Source organism: Phyllobates terribilis, unplaced genomic scaffold (assembly GCF_046119375.1).
Source record: "Phyllobates terribilis strain yellow unplaced genomic scaffold, ASM4611937v1 Scaffold_2__4_contigs__length_985480577, whole genome shotgun sequence".
Lineage (NCBI taxonomy): Eukaryota > Metazoa > Chordata > Amphibia > Anura > Dendrobatidae > Phyllobates > Phyllobates terribilis.
Window position 1 is genome coordinate 533,378,466 of NW_027362762.1, and position 17,462 is coordinate 533,395,927.

The following is a 17,462-nucleotide window of genomic DNA, read 5'->3' on the forward strand; positions in this document are numbered from 1 at the left end:
TCAGACACAGCTTTAATACATTTTGTGGCATCCAGGCCAGGGTGACACAGGTCTATATATCCTAATTTTTGTAATAATAATTGTATCGCATGAACCTCCAACCCTACAACTCTCAGTATGTCCTTAACAATGGTAAGAGAATACTGGGAACTGTTATTAGCAGTCAGCATCAGACTGCAGACCATACATGAAACACAGTACTGATGAGAATTAATCAGTATCATAAATAAACATTTACATCCAGTTACCTTATAGATGACATCTTCTCTGGAGTACTCTCTTTTCATCTCCCTCTTGTCTAGATGCCATGATGACTTTTCACATCCATAGCTGTTCTCTGCAGACCTCCCTCTTCTCTGGGCTTTTGCAACACATCCCCACACGATGCCCTAAAAAATAAGAGTGTTATTAAAATGTTCTCTGCATAAAAATATCTGTTCCTATTATGACTTAAATAAGCCTCCTAGGGTATATGGCCTCCAAACTGTCTACCATTATCAGCTATAACCACACCATCCACCCTTATGGACCCCAGCCTGAGGCGTAGCTATGGTTTTGGTTCAGGGGGCGAAACTTCTGAGTGGGCCCCTAATCAGGTAACCCTGATTACAGCTATGGTGGCGCACCCAGATAGTGGATGTAGGAAAACCTCAGCAGATGACAGCGCTGTTACTGAAAATAATCTCTATACAAAGAGCAGCACTGTTATTACTGCCATATGGTGATATATTGCTAGATACCAGTCCTGCAGAACATATAAGAGATCACAGCACAGTTATATATAGTAACTTACAGCTGACGTTCTTTCTGATTAAATTGTTCACTTTTCACGTCTTTTCCATCTGCCCCAGACCGACACAACGACTTCTCCATCCAGGAATCAGAGTCTCAGGTCTGCAGGGACCACAACAAAGACACATTTCACTCCTTACATTTCAGGCCCCGTCCCCATCTATTCCCAACCTGCACAAACGCCTCTTCCTGCTGATACCCCAATACTGAGCCTCTGTTGCTGTACGTGTCCATTTTACTGCACCTTCTGTGTGCTCTCAAGATGGTAAAACAACCCTCTAGAATATAGTAATGCACTGTGCAAGTGCCCTAGAAAACAGTGACCACATTTTTCCCCCTAGAAAGTAATAATACCCTCTGTGTGCCCCTCTGACAGTCACAATAACCTGAGTTCCCCAATATGATAAGTGCCCACTTAACATTTAATAATGTCCTGAGTCACCCCCCATGTACAGCTCCCCTATACACAGTATGATGCTCTCCTATACACAGTATAATGCCCCCTCACTGTATAGTACCCAACACACAGTATACTGACCCCTTAGTAGCCTCCAAACTGATGTCTCCAACACTGTATGATGCCCCCCACACTGTGCAAAGACCCCACATTATCTCCCACACTGTATGACCCTAACTGTAATCCCCACACTGTATAAATAACCTCCATATAGTATAATGCGCCAGATAGTCCTCAATATAGTACAATGCACTCCCCATAGGCAGAGTCTGTAGGATAATCCCCCCATATGCAGTCTGTAGCATAATCCCCCCCACCCACCATAGGCAGTCTGTAGTACAATCCTCCCACCCCCCACTGGCAGTCTGTAGCATAACCCCCCCCCCCCCCAAGGCAGTCTGTGGCATAATCCCCCCACCCCTCCATAGGCAGTCTGTAGCATAATCCCCCCACCCCTCCATAGGCAGTCTGTAGCATAATCCCCCCACCTCCCATAGGAAGTCTGTAGCATAATCCTCCCACCCCCCCATAGACAGTCTGTAGCATAATCCCCTCACCCCCATAGGCAGTGTGTAGCATAATCCCCCCACAGGCAGTCTGTAGCATAATCCCCCACCCCCCATAGGCAGTCTGTAGCATATCCCCCCCCCACTCCCCATAGGCAGTCTGTAGCATAATCCCCCCACCCCCCATAGGCAGTCTGTAGAATAATCCCCCCATCCCCATATAGGCAGTCTGTAGCATAATCCCCCCACCCCCCCATAAGCAGTCTGTAGCATAATCCTCCCCACCCCCCCATTGGCAGTCTGTAGCATAATCCCCCCACCCCCTTAGGCAGTCTGTAGCATAATTCCCCCAGAAGAAAAAATAAATAAATAAGCACAATACTCACCTCTCTCTCCTCCTGGTTCCCCCGCTGCTCTGAGCACCCGGCCCGCACACATCTTCAGCACAGCGGGTCGGGTGCCAAGTGATGACGTCAGTGACGTCAGACACAGAGGACGCTGTGGGGACTGATGAGAGAGGGAGCGTCGCTCCCTCTCTCATCACTGAACTTGCGGTTGCAGTGAATGGTGGGGGGGGGGTAATGCTGGCACCGGGGGCCCCCCTCCTGCTCAAGGGCCCCATAGCGGCCACCAGGCAGTGCAGGGACATTGAGACTCCCTGCTCTGCCCGGAGTGTAACTGTAGCGGCGTGCTGTTCACGCCGCTACAGTTACAATAGTGTAGCTCTGGGTGGACCATCACAGAGCGCGGGGCCCGGGGAGACCACCCCCTCTGCCCCCCCTACCGACCCCAGCCTATACTATGGCTGTCCCCTCTCTAATTTTCAATTACACTTTCTATATTTCCACACTCTCCCCTTGTCATGTTAACCCATCTCCATAGTGTGCCTCCATTTCACGCTCCTCTCCATATCCATTTTGTGCCCCCTGTTCAGACTATGCCCTCATAGTGCCCATCACGCTGTAACCACTCCTCGCACTGTCTCCCTACACAGTATGATGGTCACCACAGCCCCAGCCACCCATACAGTATGATATTCACAACAAGCCGCCAATATATAATATAGTCCCAACCACATTCCCCCATATATAGTATAGACACTACTACATCCCCCATATATATTATGATGTCCACCACAGACCCCCATAAATAGTATGATGTCCAATACAGCCCCCATGTATACTATGACGTCCCCCACAGCACCCCATACAGTATTATGGCTCACAAACAGCACCCCAAACAATATGATATTCACCACAGCCCTCTATCCAGCATGGTCACCACAGCCCAGTATAATGACTCCCACAGACCATATACAGTATGGTCACCCCAGCTCTTCATATACTTTGCTGTCTCCCTGCACAGCCACTCATTTCATGGCCCAAACAAATATCCACAATTTTATGGCCACCTGCACAGCCCCTCATTTCATGGCCCCTTGCAAAGCTCCTCATTGTATTCCCCCATCTTCACAGCCTCTCAGTTTATTCCCCCCATCTGCACAGCCCCAGTTTATTCCCCCATCAGCACAGCCCCTCAGTTTATTCCCATCATCTGCACAGCACCTCATTTTATTACCCCCCATCTGCACAGCCCCTCAGTTTATTCCCCCCATCTGCACAACCCCTCATTTTATTTCCTCACTCTGCACAGCCCCTCATTTTATTCCCCCATCAGCATAGCCACTCCCCTCATTTTATTCCACCATCTGCACAGCCCCTCAGTTTATTCCCCCATCTGTACAGCCCCTCATTTTCTTCCCTCCATAAGTGCAGCCCCTCATTTTATCCCCCTATGCACAGCCCCTCAGTTTATTCTCCCCCTCTGAACAGTACCTCAGTTTATTCCCCCATCTGCATAGCCCCTCAGTTTATTCCCATCATCTGCACAGCACCTCATTTTATTCCCCACATCTGCACAGCCCCTCATTTTATTCCCCCATCTGCACAGCCCCTCATTTTCTTCCCCATCTGCACAGTCCTTCAGTTTATTCCCCCCTTTAGCACAACCCCTTAGTTTATTCCCCATCTGTAAAGCCACTCAGTTCATTCCCCCATCTCCACAGCCCCTCATTTTAATCCCCCCTGCATAGCCCCTTAATTTATTCCTCCCCTGCACAGACCCCCATTTCATTCCCCCCTGCACAGCCCCTCAGTTTATCCCCTCATCTGCACAGCCCCTCAGTTTATTTCCCCCATCTGCACAGCCCCTCATCTTATTTCCCCATCATAACAGCCACTCCCCTTATTTTATTCCCACATCTGCACAGCCCTTCAGTTTATTCCCCCATCTGCACTGCCTCTCATTTCCTTCCCCCATCTGCACAGCCCCATCCCCTCATTTTCTTCTCCCATTGGTGCAGCCCTTCATTTTATCCCCCCTCTGCACAGCCCCTCAGTTTATTCCCCACTCTGCACAGTCCCTCAGTTTATCCCACCCCCTGCACAGCCCCTCAGTTTATTCCACCATCTGCACAGCCACTCAGTTTATTCTCCCATCTGCACAGCCCCTCATTTTATTCCCCCATCTGCACAGCCCCTCATTTTATTCCCCCATCAGCACAGCCACTACCCTTATTTTATTCACCTCATCTATTCACCCCATCCACAGCCACTCCGTTTATTCCCCCATCTGCACAGCCTCTCATTATCTTCCCCCTTCAGTGCAGCCCCTCATTTTATTCCCCTCCTCTGAACAACCCCTCAGTTTATTCCCCCCTCTGCACAGCCCCTCAGTTTATTCCCCCTCTACACAGCCCGTCAGTGTATTCCCCCATTTGCACAGCCCCTCATTTTATCCCCCCTGCATAGCCTCTCATTTTATCCCCCCTGCACAGCCCCTCTTTTCATTCCCCCGCTGCACAGGCCCTCATTTTATTTCCTCACTTTGCACAGCACCTCATTTTATTCCCTCATCAGCACAGTCACTCCCCTCATTTTATTCACCCCATCTGCACAGCCCCTCATTTTCTTCCCCCATCTACACAGCCCCTCCCCTCCTCTCATTTTCTTCCCCCATCAGTGCAGCACCTCATTTTATCCCCCCTCTGCACAGACCCTCAGTTTATTCCCCTCTGCACAGTCCCTCAGATTATTCCCCCCGCTGCACAGCCCCTCAGTTTATCCCCCACATCTGCACAGCCCCTCATTTTATTTCTTCACTCTGCACATCCCCTCATTTTATTCCAACCATCAGCACAGCCACTCCCCTCATTTTATTCTCCCATCTGCACAGCCCCTCAGTTTATTCCCCCATCAGCACAGTCACTCCCCTCATTTTATTCACCCCATCTGCACAGCCCCTCATTTTCTTCCCTATCTGCACAGCCCCTCCCCTCCTCTCATTTTCTTCCCCCATCAATGCAGCCCCTCATTTTATCCCCCCTCTGCACAGACTCTCAGTTTATTCCCCTCTGCACAGTCTCTCACTTTATTCCTCCTCTGCACAGCCTCTCATTTTATCCCCCCCATTTGCACAGTGTATCCGTTTATTTCCCCCACTGCACAGCCCCTCAGTTTATCCCCCACATCTACACAGCCCCTAATTTTATTTCTTCACTCTGCACATCCCCTAATTTTATTTTAACCATCAGCACAGCCACTCCCCTCATTTTATTCTCCCATCTGCACAGCTCCTCATTTTATTCCCTTATCTGCACAGCTCCTCAGTTTATCCCCCCAACTGCACAGCCCTTAAACTTCTTCCCACCATCAGTACAGCTCCTCATTTTATTCTCCCCCCCCCTCTGCACAGCCCCTCAGTTTATTACCCTCTCTGCACAGCCCCTCAGTTTATTTCCCCCTCTGCACAGCCCCTCAGTGTATTCCCCAATAAGCACAGCCCTTCATTTTATTACCCCCATCAGCACAGCCCCTCAGTTTATTCCGACATCTGCACGGCCATTTAGTTTATTCCCCTATCTGCACAGCCCCTCATTTTATTTCCCCTGCATAGCCCTCTCATTTTATTCCCCCTGTGCACAACTCCTCAGTTTATCCCCCCCCCCCACAGCCCTTCAGTTTATAACCCCATCTGCACAGCCCTCAGTTTATTCCCCCCATTTGCAGACCCTAATTTTATTTCCTCACTCTGCACAGCCCCTCATTTTATTCCCCCATCAGCACAGCCACTCCCCTCCTTTTATTCACCCCATCAGCACAGCCCCTCATTTTATCCCCCCATCTGCACAGCCCCTCATTTTCTTCCCCCATCAGCACAGCCCCTCCCCTCCCCTCATTTCTTCACCCATCACTGCAGCCCCTCATTTTATTTCCCCCTCTCTGCACAGACCCTCAGTTTATTCCCCCCTCTGCATAGCCCCTCAGTGTATTCCCCCAATAAGCACAGCCCCTCATTTTATTATCCCCATCAGCACAGCCCCTCAGTTTATTCGCCCCATCTGCACAGCCACTCAGTTTATTCCCCCCTGCATAGCCCCTCATTTTATTCCCCCTGCACAACCCCTCATTTCATTCCCCTCTGCACAGCCCCTCAGTTTATCCCCTCATCTGCACAGCCTCTCATTTTATTTCCTCACTCTGCACAGCCCCTCAGTTTACTCCCCTCTCTGAATAGCCCCTCAGTTTATTCCCCCTCTACACAGCCCGTCAGTGTATTCCCCCATTAGCACAGCCCTTCATTTTATTTTCCCCTCTGCACAGCCCCTCATTTTATTTCCTCACTTTGCACAGCCCACCAGTTTATTCCCCCCATCAGCACAGCCCCTCAGTTTATTAGCCCCATCTGCATATCCACTCAGTTCATTCCCCCCATCTGCACAGCCCCTCATTTTATTCCCCTGCATAGCCCCTCATTTTATTCCCTCTGCACAACCCCTCATTTCATTCCCCCTCTGCACAGCCCCTCAGTTTATCCTCCCATCTGCATAGCCTCTCATTGTATCCCCCATCTGCACAGCCCCTCATTTTCTTCCCCCATCGGCACAGCCCTCCCCTCCCCTCATTTTCTTCCTCCCATCAGTGCAGCCCCTCATTTTATTCCTCGCTCTGCACAGACCCTCAGTTTATTCCCCCATCTGCACAGCCCTTCATTGTGCTCCCCATCAGCACAGCCACTCCCCCTCATTTTATTCCATCTGCACAGCCCCTCATTTTATTTCCTCACTCTGCACAGCCCCTCATTTTATTCCCCCATCAGCACAGCCACTCCCCTCATTTTATCCCCCCCTCTGTACAGCCCCTCAGTTTATTCCCCCTTCTGCACAGTGCCTCAGTTTATCCTCCCTCTGTACAGCCCCTCATTTTTGTTCCCCTCATCTGCACAGCCCCTCATTTTATTTCCTCACTCTGCACAGTCCTTCTTTTTATTTTCCCCATCAGCACAGCCACTCCCTTCATTTTATTCCATCTGCACAGCCCCTCATTTTATTCCATCTGCACAGCCCCTCATTTGCTTCCCCCATCAGTACAGCCCCTCATTTTATTCTCCTCTCTGCACAGCCCCTCATTTTATTTCCTCTCTTTGCACAGCCCACCAGTTTATTCCCCCTATCAGCACAGCCCCTCAGTTAATACGCCACATCTGCATAGCCAGTCAGTTCATTCCCCCATCTGCACAGCCCCTCAATTTATTCCCCCCTGCATAGCCCTTCATTTTATTCCCCCATGCACAGCCCCTCATTTCATTCCCCCCCTGCACAGTCCCTCAGTTTATCCCCCCATCTACACAGCTCTGTTTATTCCCCCCATCTGCACAGATCCTCATTTTATTTCCTCACTCTGCACAGCCCCTCATTTTATTCCCCCATCAGCACAGCCACTACCCTCCTTTTATTCACCCCATCGGCACAGCCCCTTATTTTATCCCCCCATCTGCACAGCCCCTCATTTTCTTCCCCCATCAGTGCAGCCCCTCATTTTATTTCCCCCTCTGCACAGACCCTCAGTTTATTCCCCCATCTGCACAGACCCTCATTTTATTTCCTCACTTTGCACAGCCCCTCATTTTACTCCTTCATCAGCACAGCCCCTAAATTTCTTTCCAATCAACACAGCCCTTCATTTTATTCTCCCCCTCTGCACAGACCCTCAGTTTATTCCCCCCTCTGCACAGCCCCTCAGTGTATTCCCCCAATAAGCACAGCCCCTCATTTTATTATCCCCATCAGCACAGCCCCTCAGTTTATTCGCCCCATCTGCACAGCCACTCAGTTTATTCCCCCCTGCATAGCCCCTCATTTTATTCCCCCTGCACAACCCCTCATTTTATTCCCCTCTGCACAGCCCCTCAGTTTATCCCCTCATCTGCACAGCCTCTCATTTTATTTCCTCACTCTGCACAGCCCCTCAGTTTACTCCCCTCTCTGAATAGCCCCTCAGTTTATTCCCCCTCTACACAGCCCGTCAGTGTATTCCCCCATTAGCACAGCTCTTCATTTTATTTTCCCCTCTGCACAGCCCCTCATTTTATTTCCTCACTTTGCACAGCCCACCAGTTTATTCTCCCCATCAGCACAGCCCCTCAGTTTATTAGCCCCATCTGCATATCCACTCAGTTCATTCCCCCCATCTGCATAGCCCCTCATTTTATTCCCCTGCATAGCCCCTCATTTTATTCCCTCTGCACAACCCCTCATTTCATTCCCCCTCTGCACAGCCCCTCAGTTTATCCTCCCATCTGCATAGCCTCTCATTGTATCCCCCATCTGCACAGCCCCTCATTTTCTTCCCCCATCGGCACAGCCCTCCCCTCCCCTCATTTTCTTCCTCCCATCAGTGCAGCCCCTCATTTTATTCCTCGCTCTGCACAGACCCTCAGTTTATTCCCCCATCTGCACAGCCCTTCATTGTGCTCCCCATCAGCACAGCCACTCCCCCTCATTTTATTCCATCTGCACAGCCCCTCATTTTATTTCCTCACTCTGCACAGCCCCTCATTTTATTCCCCCATCAGCACAGCCACTCCCCTCATTTTATCCCCCCCTCTGTACAGCCCCTCAGTTTATTCCCCCTTCTGCACAGTGCCTCAGTTTATCCTCCCTCTGCACAGCCCCTCATTTTTGTTCCCCTCATCTGCACAGCCCCTCATTTTATTTCCTCACTCTGCACAGTCCTTCTTTTTATTTTCCCCATCAGCACAGCCACTCCCTTCATTTTATTCCATCTGCACAGCCCCTCATTTTATTCCATCTGCACAGCCCCTCATTTGCTTCCCCCATCAGTACAGCCCCTCATTTTATTCTCCTCTCTGCACAGCCCCTCATTTTATTTCCTCTCTTTGCACAGCCCACCAGTTTATTCCCCCTATCAGCACAGCCCCTCAGTTAATACGCCACATCTGCATAGCCAGTCAGTTCATTCCCCCATCTGCACAGCCCCTCAATTTATTCCCCCCTGCATAGCCCTTCATTTTATTCCCCCATGCACAGCCCCTCATTTCATTCCCCCCCTGCACAGTCCCTCAGTTTATCCCCCCATCTACACAGCTCTGTTTATTCCCCCCATCTGCACAGATCCTCATTTTATTTCCTCACTCTGCACAGCCCCTCATTTTATTCCCCCATCAGCACAGCCACTACCCTCCTTTTATTCACCCCATCGGCACAGTCCCTTATTTTATCCCCCCATCTGCACAGCCCCTCATTTTCTTCCCCCATCAGTGCAGCCCCTCATTTTATTTCCCCCTCTGCACAGACCCTCAGTTTATTCCCCCATCTGCACAGACCCTCATTTTATTTCCTCACTTTGCACAGCCCCTCATTTTACTCCTTCATCAGCACAGCCCCTAAATTTCTTTCCAATCAACACAGCCCTTCATTTTATTCTCCCCCTCTGCACAGACCCTGTTTATTCCCCCCTCTGCACAGCCCCTCAGTATATTCCCCCAATAAGCACAGCCCCTCATTTTATTATCCCCATCAGCACAGCCCCTCAGTTTATTCGCCCCATCTGCACAGCCACTCAGTTTATTCCCCCATCTGCACAGCCCCTCATTTTATTCCCCCCTGCATAGCCCCTCATTTTATTCCCCCTGCTCAACCCCTCATTTAATCCCCCCTCTGCATAGACCCTCAGTTTATCCCCCCATCTGCACAGCCTCTTATTGTATCCCCCATCTGCACAGCCTCTCATTTTCTTCCCCCATCAGCACAGCCCTCCCTTTCCCTCATTTTCTTCCTCCCATCAGTGCAGCCCTTCATTTTATTCCCCCCTCTGCACAGACCTTCTTTTTATTCCCCTATCTGCACAGCCCCTCATTGTGTTCCCCATCAGCACAACCACCCCCCCCTCATTTTATTTACCCATCTGCACAGCCCCTCAGTTTATTCCCCCATCTGCACAGCCACTCATTTTCTTCCCCATCAGTACAGCCTCTCATTTTATTCTCCCCCTGCACAGCCCCTCAGTTTATTACCCCCTCCGAACAGCCCCACATTTTATTTCCTCACTCTGCACAGCCCGTCAGTTTATTCCCCTCTCTGAATAGCCCCTCAGTTTATTCCACCTCTACACAGCCCATCAGTGTATTCCCCCATTAGCACAGCCCTTCATTTTATTACCCCATCAGCACAGCCCCTCAGTTTATTCCCCCATTTGCACAGCCCCATTTTATCCCCTGCATAGCTTCTCATTTTACCCCCCCTGCACAACCCCTCTTTTCATTCCCCCGCTGCACAGCCCCTCAGTTTATCCCCCCATCTGCACAGCCCCTCATTTTATTTCCTCACTCTGCACAGCACCTTGTTTTATTCCCCCATCAGCACAGCCACTCCCCTCATTTTATTCACCCCATCTGCTCTGCCCCTAAGTTTTTTCCTCTGTCTGCACAGCCCCTCATTTTATTTCTTCACTCTGCACATCCCCTCATTTTATTCCAACTATCAGCACAGCCACTCCCCTCATTTTATTCCCCCATCTGCACAGCCTCTCATTTTATTTCCTCACTCTGCACAGCCCCTCATTTTATTCCCCCATCAGCACAGCCACTCCCCTCATTTTATTCACCCCATCTGCACAGCCCCTCATTTTCTTCCCCCATATGCACAGCCCCTCCCCTCCTCTCATTTTCTTCCCCATCAGTGCAGCCCCTCATTTTATCCCCCCCTCTGCAGTCCCTCAGTTTATTCCCCCCTCTGCACAGCCCCTCATTTTATTCCCCCCATTTGCACAGTCCATCAGTTTATTCCCCCCGCTGCACAGCCCCTCAGTTTATCCCCCACATCTGCACAGCCCCTCATTTTATTTCTTCACTCTGCACATCCCATTTTATTCCAACCATCAGCACAGCCACTCCCCTCAATTTATTCCCCCATCGGCACAACCCCTAACATTTTTCCCACCATCAGTACAGCCCCTCATTTTATTCTCCCCCCTCTGCACAGACCCTCAGTTTATTACCCTCTCTGCGCAGCCTCTCAGTTTATTCCCCCCTCTGCACAGCCTCTCAGTTTATTCCGATATCTGTACAGCCATTCAGTTTATTCCCCTATCTGCACAGCCCCTCATGTTATTCCCCCTGCATAGCCCCTCATTTTATTTTCTTACTCTGCATAGCCCCTAATTTTATTCCCCCATCAGCACAGCCACTCCCCTACTCTCATTTTATTCCCCATCAGTGCAACCCCTCATTTTATCCCCCCCTCTGCACAGGCTCTCAGTTTATTCCCCTCTGCACAGTCCCTCAGTTTATCTCCCCTCTACACAGCCCCTCATTTTATTCCATCTGCACAGCCCCTCCCCTCCTCTCATTTTCTTCCCCCATCAGTGCAGCCCCTCATTTTATCCCCACCTGCACAGACCCTCAGTTTATTCCCCCCTCTGCAAGGCCCCTCATTTTATTCCCCCATCAGCACAGCCACTCCTCTCATTTTATTTACCCTATCTGCACAGCCCCTCATTTTCTTCCATCAGCATAGCCACTCCACTCATTTTATCCCCCACATCTGCACAGCCCCTCATTTTATTTCTTCACTCTGCACATCCCCTCATTTTATTCCAACCATCAGCACAGCCACTCCCCTCATTTTATTCTCCCATCTGCACAGCCCCTCAGTTTATTCCCCCCATCTGCACAGCCTCTAAATTTCTTCTCACCATCAGTACAGACCCTCATTTTATTCTCCCCATTTGCACAGCCCCTCAGTTTATTGCCCTCTCTGCACAGCCCCTCAGTTTATTCCCCCCTCTGCACAGCCCCTCAGTGTATTCCCCCATCAGCACAGCCCTTCATTTTATTACCCCCATCAGCACAGCCCCACAGTTTATTCCCCCATCTGCACAGCCACTGTTTATTCCACCATCTGCACAGCCCACCCCTCATTTTATCCCCCTGCATAGCCTCTCATTTTATTCCCCTCCTGCACAAGCCCTCACTTCATTCCCCGCTGCACAGCCCTTCAGTTTATCCCCCCCATCTGCACAGCCCCTCATTTTATTTCCTCACTCTGCACAGCCCCTCATTTTATTTCCAATCAGCACAGCCACTCCCCTCATTTTATTCACCCCATCTGCATAGCCCCTCATTTTCTTCCCCCATCAGCGTGTTTTGCCAAGTATTTAAAGGGCTCAGATACGGCTTTAAAGAAGGCATTTAATTTTTATTATAATTAAATGATTACAGAAAATAGGAAATAGTGTGATATTGGGTACACTTTTGCAAAATATAAATCACAAAGGTAAAGTACTTACAGCGCACACTATACAGGAAAAACTTCACCAGTAGCAACATACATCATCTATCTGGGAAACATCAGCCGCGAGAAGCAACACAGCGAAGACAGAGAAAAGTCCTGGGATGAATCCACACTGAGATGTCAGGGCGTCCCCTTTTAGTCCACAGGTCAACAGGCTTCTGTCTTAGCTGAAAACTTTACTAGCTTATATCTTGTTTGAAAATAAATGCTTCCGTAACCAAATGTTACACAAATTCTGACAGGTTCTATTTGTTCGATATAGTATCTTTCTTCTGAATGGCCTGCTCTTCAGATGTCAATTAACACCAAACAAATATATCAAATATATCACCGGAGATGAAACATGCCAAAGGCTCCTGGTACCAGATGTTTTACCATTCTATAAACACAGCATATTCTCACCAGATATTGCTAAAAAATATAAACATGCATCGTTCGCACTAAACATTGATAAAAGAGCTATGTGGTACTGGGTGATACTATAAACTAAACATTGATAATAGAGCTATGCGGTCCAGGTGTTGGGAAAATTACAGAAAGTACAAGGCTAACAAGCTGAACTGTTACTGTGAAATATCTTAAAGGGTTCTTTAAAAACAGGCTACCAATATGGATTCCTGATGGCCATTAACAGCTTAGCACTACACAGTGCAGCCCCTCATTTTATCCCCCCCTCTGCACAGACCCTCAGTTTATTCCCCTCTGCACAGTCCCTCAGTTTATTCCCCCCTCTGCACAGCCCCATTTTATTCCCCCCATCTGCACAGCCCCTCAGTTTATTACCCTTCATAAGCACAGCCCCTCAGTTTATTACCCCATCTGCACAGCCACTCAGGTTATTCCACCGTCTGCACTGCCCCTCATTTCATTCTGCCTGCACAGCTCCTCATTTCATTCCCCCCTGCACAGCCCCTCAGTTTATCCCCCCTCATCTGATCATCTGTTATGTGCCACTAACAGCCGCGGGTGAATTGCGATGCACCCACGGCTGTTAATATGTTAAATGCCGCTGTCAATCTCTGACCGCGACATTTAACTTGGCCGCGACGGAAGTGCGTCATAAGACCCGCCTATCAATGTGCCCGTCACATGATCGCAAGGCGCCGATGGGTTGGCATGACAACTCGGGGTCTGAAGAAGACCCCTGTGATTGTCATAGCCCATCTGCTATGAGCGCCGCCCAGCGGTCGGCGTTCATAGCAGATGAGTATTTCTGCAACACATAGCAGGGCTGAAGTCCTGCTATATGTTGCACAAGCGATCAGATGGAGACTATTGAAGTCAGTGAAAAGTGAAAAAAAAAGTTTTTAAAAAATAAAAAAAAAATAAAAGTTCAAATCACCTCCTTTTGCCCCATTCAAAATAAAACAATAATAATAATAATAATAATAAAAAAAAAAAAAAAAAAAACATGTTTGGTATCACAGCAGTCAGAATCACCAGATCTATCAATATATAAAAATAATTAATCCGAACGCTAAATGGCGTAACGAGAAAAAAAAAAAAAACGCCAGAATTCTGTTTTTTTGGTCGCCGCAACATTGCAATAAAATGCGATAACAGGCTATCAAAACATCGTATCTACATCAAAATGGTATAAAAAAAAAAGTCAGCTCGGCGCGCAAAAAATAAGCTCTCACCCAGCCCTGTTCCAGATCCCAAAAAATGGAGACGCAACAGGTCTCGGAAAATGGTGCCTTTTTTTTATTTATTTATTTATTTTTACAAACTTTGGATTTTTTTCACCACTTCAAAAAAATATTCAATGTGACAGGCTACCTCTGGGGTGACTGCTAGCTGGTGTTTTTAAGGTGTGAAGGGAGCAATATCCACAGACCTCCCCATTCTGAGGCTGTGTGCCCACGTAGCGTTTTTCAAGCGTATATGCTGCGGAATTTCCGCAGCGTAAACGCTTGAAAAACGCATGTATATCCGCACCCCATGGTCCCCAATGGCATTCCGCAATGTCAATGCCCATGCTGCGGATTTTTCCGCAGCGTATATGCTGCGGTCAAAAATCCGCAGCATGTTCATTAATTTTGCGGAAGCGCAGCGGAATCAATGTGCGGATGGTACCCAAGTCTGGATGAGAGGAGACTCTCATCCAGACCTGGGTACCAAAGAACCTGTAAAAAAAAGAATAAAATAAAGTTTATACTTATCTTCTGATGTTTTCCCTCCGTCGCGCTGTTGTCTGAAGGACCTGCCACGTCATTGAGTCATGTGACCCACCACATGACTCAATGACGTCACCGCAGGTCCTGCACACAACAGCGTGAGCCGCTCAAGCCTCCGGACAGGGCAGAGAATGCATCAGAAGGTGAGTATAAAGTTTATTTTTTTATTTTTTACCATTCTGAACAAGTTGTCAAGCAATTTTCCAAGTGATGCTTGGAGAAGTGCTTGATAACCCGCATGCGGAAATGCATGCAAAGACGCCTCACAAACGCTTCTACCTGGCGGGAAAACCGCATGTAATATCCGCATGCGATTTTCCCGCCAGGGAGAAGCGTAAAAAATATGCTTCAGGTCCGCAACGTGGGCACATAGCCTGATAGTATCAATTTGCTGCTGTCATTTTTACCTGTTTTGGATATGAAGAATGAGTGGAGCCCACATTATCTTTGCTTTCTAACTTTTCATTTATGCAGAATCGAGCCGTCTGTATCAACTATACTGGGGCCATTTATTTCTATTTCTTTTGTATAAAAGCAGTTAATTTTTGCCTTCTTGAGCCGATCCAGGCACAAACTGTCACATACGATGGGCTGTTTCCAGTGCTAACTAACTCCTTCCCAATTTCCCTAGTCAATTAGGCAGTGAATTACCGTAATAGTGAAGGGAGTGTAGATTTTTGAGGCAAAAAAAACAATGCAGACTGAAATTAAGCCCCAGAAAGAATAATTTAAGGCTATGTGCACACAAAGAGTTTTTAGGCTGTGTGCCCACGATGCGTTTTTTAAGCGTTTCTGCAGCGGCAAAAACGCTGCAGAAACGCTTAAAAAACACTTGGTAGAAGGCCTGCCATGTTCCCCAATGATAATCCGCATGTGCTGTGCACATGCTGCGGAAATTTCGCTGTGGATTATCATTGCGTAAAAAAATGCAGCACTACCAATTATTTTGCGGAAGTGCTGCATTTTCGCCACCATTGACTTGCATTACAACGCATGGATTACGCATCACTGTATATGTAGATACGCATTCCATGCGTTCTAATGTGCGGATAGTACCCAGGTCTAGAGGACAGGAGACTCTCCTCCGGACCTGGGTACCATAGAAAACTGTAAAAAAAAAAGGAATAAAATAAAAAATAAATATATACTTACCTTCTGGCGGCCCCCGGTGTGCTACTCCTCTCATGCTGGCAGTTCGCGATGGACTGAAGGACCTGCGCTGACGTCATAGTCATGTGACGGGTCACGCGACGTTGACATCGGCAGGTCCTTCAGTGTAACGCGATCTGCCGGCAGCCGGGACGGTGAAGCAAGACACCGGGGGCCATCGGAAGGTAAGGATAGATTTATTTTTTATTTTTTGACATTCTCTCGGGTCACAGTATATAAATCCATGCTGTTTGCTCAGGATTACCATTGCGGTAAAAACCGCAGCATGACCATTGTGTGGGCGTTTCCACCACGAATTCGCACCCATCGACTTGAATTGAACCGCAGCAAATCCGCAGGTATAGTATTTATACCTGCGGATTTGCTACGTTTCAATTAAAGCCAATAGCCGCGAATTTGCGGCGGAAACGCGGTGCGGGTTGTACTCAGGTCGGGAGAGAAGGACTACTACTCCTCTCATCTGATCGCCACTCCCGCTGATAACAGCAAGAGCAGGTTGGCTGGGGGGAGCAGTAGTCTGCTCTGCCGAGTCGGCGTACCCACTGTAAATAAAAGGAAAAAAAAGTACAAATTAAAATAAAAAACACTATACTGGTCAGACCAGTGGCCGTCTTTTATAGGGTTTTTATGATTTAATGTCCGACTACGCCACCCGTGGATTGCGGTCAGGGTGTACCGCCGCTGTGAGGCAGACCGCTGAGGCTGGTGTGGTGTGCGCAGCAGAGGATGGGACAACTCCCCACGGGAGGAGTATAGCCTCAGGGCAGTGAGTGTGGATGATGGGAGTGATGGTGCACGGGTGAAGCAGGAATGACTCAGAGTCTTTGCAGTGCAGTTCAGGGTCTTTACTGATGATGATAAGGCAGACCCTCCCGGGAGTACTGGCTAGCATAAGGGGCCTGGTCAGTCTGTGAACAAACAGGAGTTCCCCTGGCCAGGTGGAGTTGTAGGCCTCCCCGTCTATCTGCACTCTTCCTGGCTACCTTGCTGTAAGCGAGTGGAAGTAGCCCACGTCCCTGAGTATACCATGTGGTGCTCACCCGTATGGCTGGTGACTTGGACCCTCTGGTAGCTTCCGCTCCTCGATGGCGGTACCGGTCACTTGTGTGTGTGACTGAGCCTCCGGGCTTCCTATGGCCAGAGGACCTGAAATCCCCTGCCAGCTGGTTTCTGCTGCTGGATATACAAGTCCTCACAGCCTCGGACTCCGTCGTCCGGTCGTAGTGTCTTCAGCCAGGATGAGCAATATCAGCTTCCAGTCTCTGGCACTCAGCTCCTGCTCCGAAAGAGCTCCTAGCTGTTGCTTTCCCTGTGTCTGGAACTTCACTCCAGGCTCTAACTGACCTAACCCCGCCCCAGATCCAGTTTATATAGGGCAGATTCCTCCCCTATCTGGTCTGGGACAGGAGGTGTTGCATGTTCAAGGGCTCCTGACCAGGGAACCTCCCACTTGCTCTCAGACGTGATATTTCTATCACTGTGGCAACCAGACCCCTGGGGTGCCACACATGCCCTTCTTAAATTTTAATAGTGAATCACTCATCACAACATCCTGCGGCAGAGAGTTCCATAGTCTCACTGCTCTTACAGTAAAGAATCCCCGTCTGTAATTATGATTAATCCTTCTTTCCTCCAGACGTAGAAGATGCCCCCTTGTCCCCGTCTCTGGCCTCAGAGTAAAAAGATCAGTAGAAAGGTCTTTGTATTGT

General features: G+C 48.9%; 1 long non-coding RNA gene across 1 annotated transcript in view; it reads right to left on the reverse strand.

Moving 5' to 3' along the window:
- Positions 1-337: 337 nt before the first annotated feature.
- Positions 338-17,462, reverse strand: part of LOC141219705 (uncharacterized) — a 186,940-nt gene continuing 169,815 nt past the window's right edge. Inside the window, exon 3 of the long non-coding RNA XR_012288139.1 lies at positions 338-389. This is a non-coding gene — a long non-coding RNA (uncharacterized lncRNA). The remainder of the gene's footprint in view (positions 390-17,462) is intronic.